Source organism: Phacochoerus africanus, chromosome 14 (assembly GCF_016906955.1).
Source record: "Phacochoerus africanus isolate WHEZ1 chromosome 14, ROS_Pafr_v1, whole genome shotgun sequence".
Taxonomy (NCBI): domain Eukaryota; kingdom Metazoa; phylum Chordata; class Mammalia; order Artiodactyla; family Suidae; genus Phacochoerus; species Phacochoerus africanus.
In genome coordinates, this window is record NC_062557.1 from 52,925,268 (window position 1) to 52,933,297 (window position 8,030).

Genomic DNA, 8,030 nt, shown 5'->3' on the forward strand with positions numbered 1-8,030 from the left:
TTGCCTAACTCCAGCCTCCCAAACCACAAAGGGTTGTGCAGCTTAGGAAGAACAAAAGTCCTCTGCTCCTTTAGAATCTTTTCTGTATTAGCTAAGTTTCTTTAGCTGCAAGTAACAGGAGCTAACTGGCTTTGCTTGAGCCATCCTGATAATTTATGGGGTTATCAGAAATTTAAGAACAGGCTGAACAACCTCCTGGGGAGGGGGTGGGATGTGGGCTGTCCCTCCAGTCTGTGAGACAACATCACATGGAATTTAATTTTAGTTTTTTTTCCTTGGCTGTGCCCTTGGCATGCAGAAGTTCCTGGGCCAGGAACCTAACCTGCACCACAGCAGTGACGACACCAAATCTTTAACTGCTAGGCCACCAGAGAACTCCTTGTACAGGTTTTTGGATCAACATAGGTTTCATTTCACTTGGGTGCCATCTAGGAGTGGGATTCCTGGGTCATATGGTAAGAGTATGTTTAACTTTATTAGAAACTGGCAATCTGGAGTTCCCGTCGTGGCACATCGGAAACGAATCCGACTACGAACCATGAGGTTGTGGGTTCGATCCCTGGCCTCGCTCAGTGGGTCAATGATCCGGTGTTGCCGTGAGCTGTGGTGTAGGCTGGCAGCTGTAGCTCCGATTAGACCCCCTAGCCTGGGAATCTCCATATGCCAGGAGTGCGGCCCTAAAAAGACCAAAAAAAAAGAAAAAAAAGAAACTGTCAATCTGTTTTCCAAAGTGGCTGTACCATTTTGCATTCCCACCAGCAATCCATGAGAGTTCTGGCTGGTATCCTGCTCTGTGTCTTCGCTGGTACTTGCTAGTGTCAGTTTTGTTATAATCTTTTGTTTTGTAGGTCATTCTCTTAGGTGTATAGTGGTATTTCATCCTGGTTTTTTTGGTTTTTTTTGTTTTGCTTTTTAGGGCCACACCCTCGGCATATGGAGGTTCCCAGGCTAGGGGTCTAATCAGAGCTACAGCTGCCGGCCACAGCCACAGCCACAGCCAGGCCAGATCCAAGCCGCCTCTGTGACCTACACCATAGCTCATGGCAACGCCAGAGCCTTAACTGGCCAGGGATCGAACCTGAAACCTCATGGTTCATAGTTGGATTCATTTCCAATGCGCCACAATGGGAACTCCTCATCGTGGTTTTAATTTGTGTTTCCCTAATGACTAATGATGCTGAATATCTTTGCATGTTCTTATCGGGCCATTTGTGTATCCTCTTTGGTGAAGTGTCTGTTCAAATCTCTTGGCCTTTTAAACACTGGGTGGTTTATTTTCTTATTATTTTGTTTTGTGTGTTCTTTATATATTCTGAATATATGTCCTTTAGCAGATATATGATTTGAAAATATTTCCTCCCAGCTTATGGGGTGGCTTGTCTTTTAATTATTTTGTGTTTCTCAAAAAGCAGAAATTGGAGTTCCCGTCGTGGTGCAGTGGTTAACGAATCCAACTAGGAACCATGAGGTTGTGGGTTTGGTCCCTGCCCTTGCTCAATGGGTTAACGATCCGGCGTTGCCGAGAGCTGTGGTGTAGGTCGCAGACGTGGCTTGGATCCCGCGTTGCTGGGGCTCTGGCATAAACCAGTGGCTACAGCTCTGATTCGACCCCTAGCCTGGGAACCTCCATATGCCACGGGAGTGGCTCAAGAAATGGCAAAAAGACAAAAAAAAAAAAAGCAGAAATTCTTTTGTATATATATATATGTATCCAATCCCAGCCAGATCCTTTAACCCACTGTGCCAGACCTGGGATTGAACCATTGCCTCTACAGTGACCCGACCCTAGCAGTCAGCTTCTTAACCCACGCCCACAGTGGGAATTCTGGGATTTTTTTTTTTTTGCTTTTGCTTTTTAGGGCTGCACCTAAGGAATATGGAAGTTCCCAGGCTAGAGGTCAAATTGGAGCTATAGCTGCCGGCCTACACCACGGCCTAACCCACTGAGCAAGGCCAGGGATCGAACCCGCATCCTCATGGATTCTTGTTAGTTTTGTTTCACTGTGCCATGAAGGGAACTCCCTGGAAATTCTTAATTTTGCTGTCACTTCTCGCTTAGTTTTAAGCGGCAGTAGAAGGTGATGGAATTTCTCACAGAGGCAGAACCAAGCAAGCAGGACACACACTGGCAAGGGGGTCTGCTCATCATTTCCCCCTGAGCCTAAAGCCCAAAGGTCACAGGGCATCCTGGGAAAGGGGGCCCAGTAACTCAGATATTCTATAGCCTTGTTCTTTTTTTTTTGGTCTTTTTGCCTTTCCTAGGGCTGCTCCTGCAGCATATGGAGGTTCCCAGGCTGGGGGGTCTAATCAGAGCTATAGCCGCCGGCCTACACCAGAGCCACAGCCACACGGGATCCGAGCCGTGTCCGCAGCCCATACCACAGCTCACGGCCGTGCCAGATCCTTGACCCACTGAGCAAGGCCAGGGATCGAACCCTCAACCTCATGGTTCCTAGTCGGATTCGTTAACCACTGCGCCACAATGGGAACTCCTATAGCCTTGTTCTTTACTCAGTGTGTTATTATTGGACCAGCAGAATGGGCACCACCTGGGAGCTTGTCTGAAGTGTGGCATCTGCATTTTAACGAGCTGCCCAGGTAAAGAGTACACACATTTAGAGTTTGAGAACACTGCCACCAACAGGCCCATATGAACGAAGGATGCAAAAGGGACGGAACCTTGCAGGCCATGGATTCTGGGCACTGAAATATCCTAGCAATGCCAGGGGTCTACTGCAAGGGAGAGTCATGCTGGTGTTTGTACTGGGGCGAGATGGCCTGGAGTAGGATTGTTTCTGTGTCATGTAGGCAACAGAGCACATCCACATGGACAAAGAATGATCAATGTTTTGTTTCTTTTTAAAGATTTTTTTTGGAGTTCCCGCTGTGGCTCAGTGATAACAAACCTGGCAAGTATTGGTGAGGACGCAAGTTGTGGCACAGTGGAAATGACTCTGACTAGTATCCATGAGGACGCCGGGGTTCGATCCCTGGCCCCGCTAAGTGGGTTAAGGATCTAGCATTGCCGTGAGCTATAAGTTGCAAATGGGCTTGGATCTGGCATTGCTGTGTCTGTGGTGTAAGCCAACAGCTGCAGCTCTGATTCCACCCCTAGCCTGGAAACTTCCATATACCCAGGATGTGGCCCTAAAAAGACACACACACACAGAAAAATTTTTTTTGGCTACGTCCTTGGTGTGAGAATGTTCCAGGGTCAGGGATCCAACCTGAGTCACAGTAGCAACCTGAGCCACAGCAGTGACAGGTCCTTAACCTGCTGAGCCACCAAGGGAACTCCAAGCCCATGTTCTAAGACCAAGTCCATCTTTTTTAGGTTGTGGTTATGACTAAAAACTTTTTGGAACTCCAGGAGAAACTAGAACAGATCCAAGGAAGAAAATGCAGTCTTGGAGTTCCCATCGTGGCTCAGCAGTTAACAAACCCAACTAGTATCCGTGAGGACTCAGGTTCGATCCCTGGCTATGCTCAGTGGGTTAAGGATCTAGCACTGTCACTGTCATGGCGTTGCCGTGAGTGGTGGTGTAGGTCGCAGACTCGGCTTGGATCCCATAGCATTGCTGTGGCTGTGGTGTAGGCTGGCGGCTGCAGCTCCTATTGGGCCCCAAAAGGCTACATTCTGTAAGGATGTCTAAGCACCTGCACTTACAGGTGGAACGAGGGGGGACCCCTACCTTCTCAGAAAGCTCCCAGCCTTGCACTCCATTCTGGCGGCAGCTCTGTACCTGTGTGAGCACGGTGACCATTATTTTTTGACGGCTCAGCTTTCTTTCTTTGGGGGGACAATCCCTTCCCAGGCGCATGTAGTTCTGGTGGGCTGTTGGTCAAGGCCTCCTGTGACCCAGCCCAGGCCAGTGAGACCCTTGGGATCTGGAGGTTGGAGGGGAGGTGGAGGAAACGCTGGGTAGAGACACCAGCTCTGGCTAAGGCTTCATCCATGTTCCCCGGGTCTCTGTTTAGTTCTCGGCCTGGACGTTGCACTCCCGCTTTGAGTCTGTGTTCACTTGGTATCACTCCAGTACCTTTCCTTTTGCCTAACTTTGTCTGGGTTCGTACTTGCAGCCAAAGAACTCTCACTGATACAAACCTCACAGGATTGTTGGCCAGCACTGCTGTGAGCCCAAAAGGCGCCTTCATGCCTTTAATCTTGTGGTTAAAAGGCAGCCTCTCTGAGTAGATGTACGGGTAGTTGGCTTGGCAGGGAGCAACAGAACAAAGTGCCTCTTCCTCCAGACCACCAGGGCCCCCTTGGCGGGGTCTGGCTTACGGAGGAGGATGCAGATGGGAGTTCACATCTCACTCATCCCCCTCTGCTGTGTGCTCTTGTGCAGTGCCCATCCTGCACAACCTTACACAGAGACCCTGTTGTCCGGTCCCCACCCTTCCCTTCGGCTCTGCTTCTTCCTTCCACCTTCCATTTTACCTCTTCTAGGCTTTTTCTTGGGCGACATCAAGGCTGATAGCAGCTATGTTTATTTTCGTAGCTATAGTAAAGTCTTCCGTGCTTTGTCCATCTGTTGATTCTAAAAGTTGAAACTCAGTTAACAGTGTTTACCTTCTATATTAATATAAATATTTTTCATTGCAGAGCTAATAATCACTAAGATTACATTTCATTTATTGAGGAGATACTGTTGGACTATTTTTAATTGCCTTTTGAAAAATAGTATTTGAGGAGTTCCTGTTGTGGCGCAGTGGTTAACGAATCCGACTAGAAACCATGAGGTTGCGGGTTCGATCCCTGGCCGTTCTCAGTGGGTTAAGGATCTGGCATTGCCGTGAGCTGTGGTGTGGGTTGCAGATGCGGCTCAGATCCCGCTTTGCTGTGGCTCTGGCGTAGGCCAGTGGCTACAGCTCTGATTGGACCCCTTGCCTGGGAACCTCCATATGCCACGGGTGCGGCCCTAGAAAAGGAAAAAAAAAAAAAGAAGAAAAATAGTATTTGATACTTTCATAGGGTTTTGTGAAATATATATGTTAATTTTAAATGATTCTAATATAGCGAATACCTGTGCACCTATCCCTGAACTTGGGAACCAATAACCTATTGCCAGTAATGTGTATGTCTCAGTGTAACTCTCCTTGCTCGTCCCACGTCCCTGCCTCTCCTGAGAAATAGCCATGATACTGTTTTGCATTTATTATTCCACTGCTTTTTAAAACATATCTGCAATTGTTATAGTACGTATGCTTAAACAATGTTTTGCTTACTTGTGCTTGTTTATGAGCTCTGTATTGGTATCATAATGGAGTTTCCATTGTGGCTCAGTGGTTAATTCACCTGACTAGTATCCATGAGGATGCAGGTTCGCTCCCTGGCCTCCGTCCGTGGGTTAAGGATCTGGCATTGCCGTGAGCTGTGGTGTAAGTCACAGACATGGCTCAGATCCCGCGTTGCTGTGGCTGTGGTGTATGCCGGCGGCTACAGCTTGGGGCTAAGAGGTCTCTGCTCTGGCCGCTAAAGGGGAAGATGGGCAGGCCGGGGTGTAAGGGCCACGCTTCTCACCAAGTGGTCCAGAGAAGAGGAGGAGGTTGGTTTGCAGAGAAAAGAACAAGATGCTGAAGGGAGGAGCAAGACCAGAGTCCTCGTATATGGTCTGAATATGTGCGTCCCCCAAATTCATAAGTTGGGAAACAAATCTGCAAGGTGGTGGTTGGGGGAACTCCACTCACATGAATAGGATTAGGGTCCTTGTAAAAGAGACCCCACAGAGCTCCCTAGCTCCACATAAGGACATGGCAAGAACTCTGCTATCTGGAGTCAGGCTGTCATTTGACCATGCTGACTATGACAGCCCCGTGATCATAGCCTTCCAGCCTCCAAAACTATGAAAACTAAATTTCTGTTGTTCATAAGCTGTGCAGTCTGTGGTATTTTGTTATAGCAGCCTGAATGGATTAAGACACAGAGGAAGAGTCCTCACAGGATTTGAATTTCTGGAATTCCTGTTGTGGCTTAGTGGGTTAAGAACCTGACTGGTATCCATGAGGATTTGAATTCCATCCCGGGTCTGCTCAGTGGGTTAAGGATCCGGCATTGTCATCAGCTGTCCTTTGATGTGGTTCAGATCCTATGGTGTAGGCTGGCAGCTGTAGCTCTGATTCCCTAGCCTGGGAACTTCCAAATGCCCCAGGTGTGGCCCTTAAAGAAAAAAAAAGGAAAAAAAAAAGATTCGGATTCCTGATGCCAACCATTCTGAGGTCCAACTGTGACCTCATGATACATAATTAACTTCCCTTTTGCTTAAACTAATTTTGGCTCTGTTCCATCATTTGCAGCCGCTCATATGCAAGGATGCCTGCCAAACACTGTTTTTGTTCCTTTTCCGTTTGCTAGTGAAAGAATGCAAGAGAATTGAAATGACAGCAATAATATCCACTTTCTGGGAATGTATAAGGGACCAAAGCGTGCTTTTCATTCATTATCTCGTTCAATACTCAAACCAAATCTAGACAAGTATTATTGTCCTGTGTTACAGAGAGTAACTTGGACATGAAGGTGTTCTATGAGGAAAGCCCTGGTGGTTCGGCAGGTTGAAGATCTGGCATTGCCATTGCTGTGGCTCAAAGCACTGCTGCGTCCTGGTATTTTTTTTTTCGTCTTTTGTCTTATTTTTGGGCCCCACCTGCAGCATATGGAGGTCCCCAGGCTAGGGGTCTAATCGGAGCTGTAGCCGCAGCCTACACCACAGCCACAGCAACACAGGATCCGAGGCGTGTCTGGGACCTACACCACAGCTCACAGCAACGCCAGATCCTTAACCCACTGAGTGAGGCCAGGGACGGAACCTGTGTCCTCATGGAAACTAGTTGGGTTTGTCAACCGTTGAGCCATGACAGGAACTACTGTGGCCTGATTTTGATCGCTGGCATGGGTGTGGCCAGGAAAAAAAAAAAAAAAGAACCCACATGATTCCTCCAGGTTCATAAGGCATTTAGAGGAAGGCTTATTATTTGTCCCTCTGCCTGTTGGACCCAAAAGTCTGTATTCTTTTTTTGTTTGTTTGTTTCTCTTAGGGCTGCTCCCGCGGCATCCAGAGGTTCCCAGGCTGGGGGTCGAATCAGAGTTGTAGCCACTGGCCTGCTCCACAGAAACACCAGATCCAAGCCAGGTCTGTGACCTACACCACAGCTCACGGCAACACTGGATCTTTAACCCACTGAGCGAGGCCAGGTATTGAAACCACAACCTCATGGTTCCTAGTCGGATTTGTTTCTGCTGCGCCACAATGGGAACTCCCAAGAAGTCTGTATTGTTAACCACATGTTTCATTGTCTTCACAAAGTGAACCAGCTCCGATGGGATTCAGACTCATTCCAAATTTGAAAGGCTCTCTCCTCATGGAAACTCCAGGGCTAACCAAGGTCTGGAAGCCTCTGTGGGTGACTCATTTATTTTCCGAGATCAAAGGGAGGTCAGAAAAATCTCAGACTGTGTGACACCCCCACATCCCTTCCTTACCCGTCCTCCCCCTTCTGGTGTTGAGAAAAAAAGAAGCAAAAAAGGTAAAAAGAGGGAAGGAATGGGAACTGGGGACCCGCAGTGAGTAGAGGTGGGGGAAGCAGCGAGAAGGTTGATGACACCTGTCAGGAGCTTGTCTTTCTGGGGACAAACTCCTCCTCCTTCCTCCTGCGTCAGAGGAAGGCATCAGATCCACAGTTCTGAGTTGGGGTCCGAGGAGCACGGCTTAGAAATAGAGTTGGAGCTGAGCTGCAGCCCCCCTCCCCCATTTGACGGCCTTCCCAAGAATATTCCATGGCAGTTAGGGGCCCTGTCCTGCTGAATGGGCTGTTTTTCCCAGATCCCAGGCCCTGTGGTGGCCACTGCTCTGCCTGATGAAAATATTTAAAGATGAAGGGAAGGGGGTGATGGGGTGGGGGATAGAAGGGGGCTCAGGGGGTGCTGAAGATGGGGACAGGGGACATTAGGGATGAGCTCCCTGGGTCAGAAGGAGAAAGCGATGAGCAACAGAAACCTGGAAAGGGCTGGGAGGGCTGGGAAGTGGGAAGGG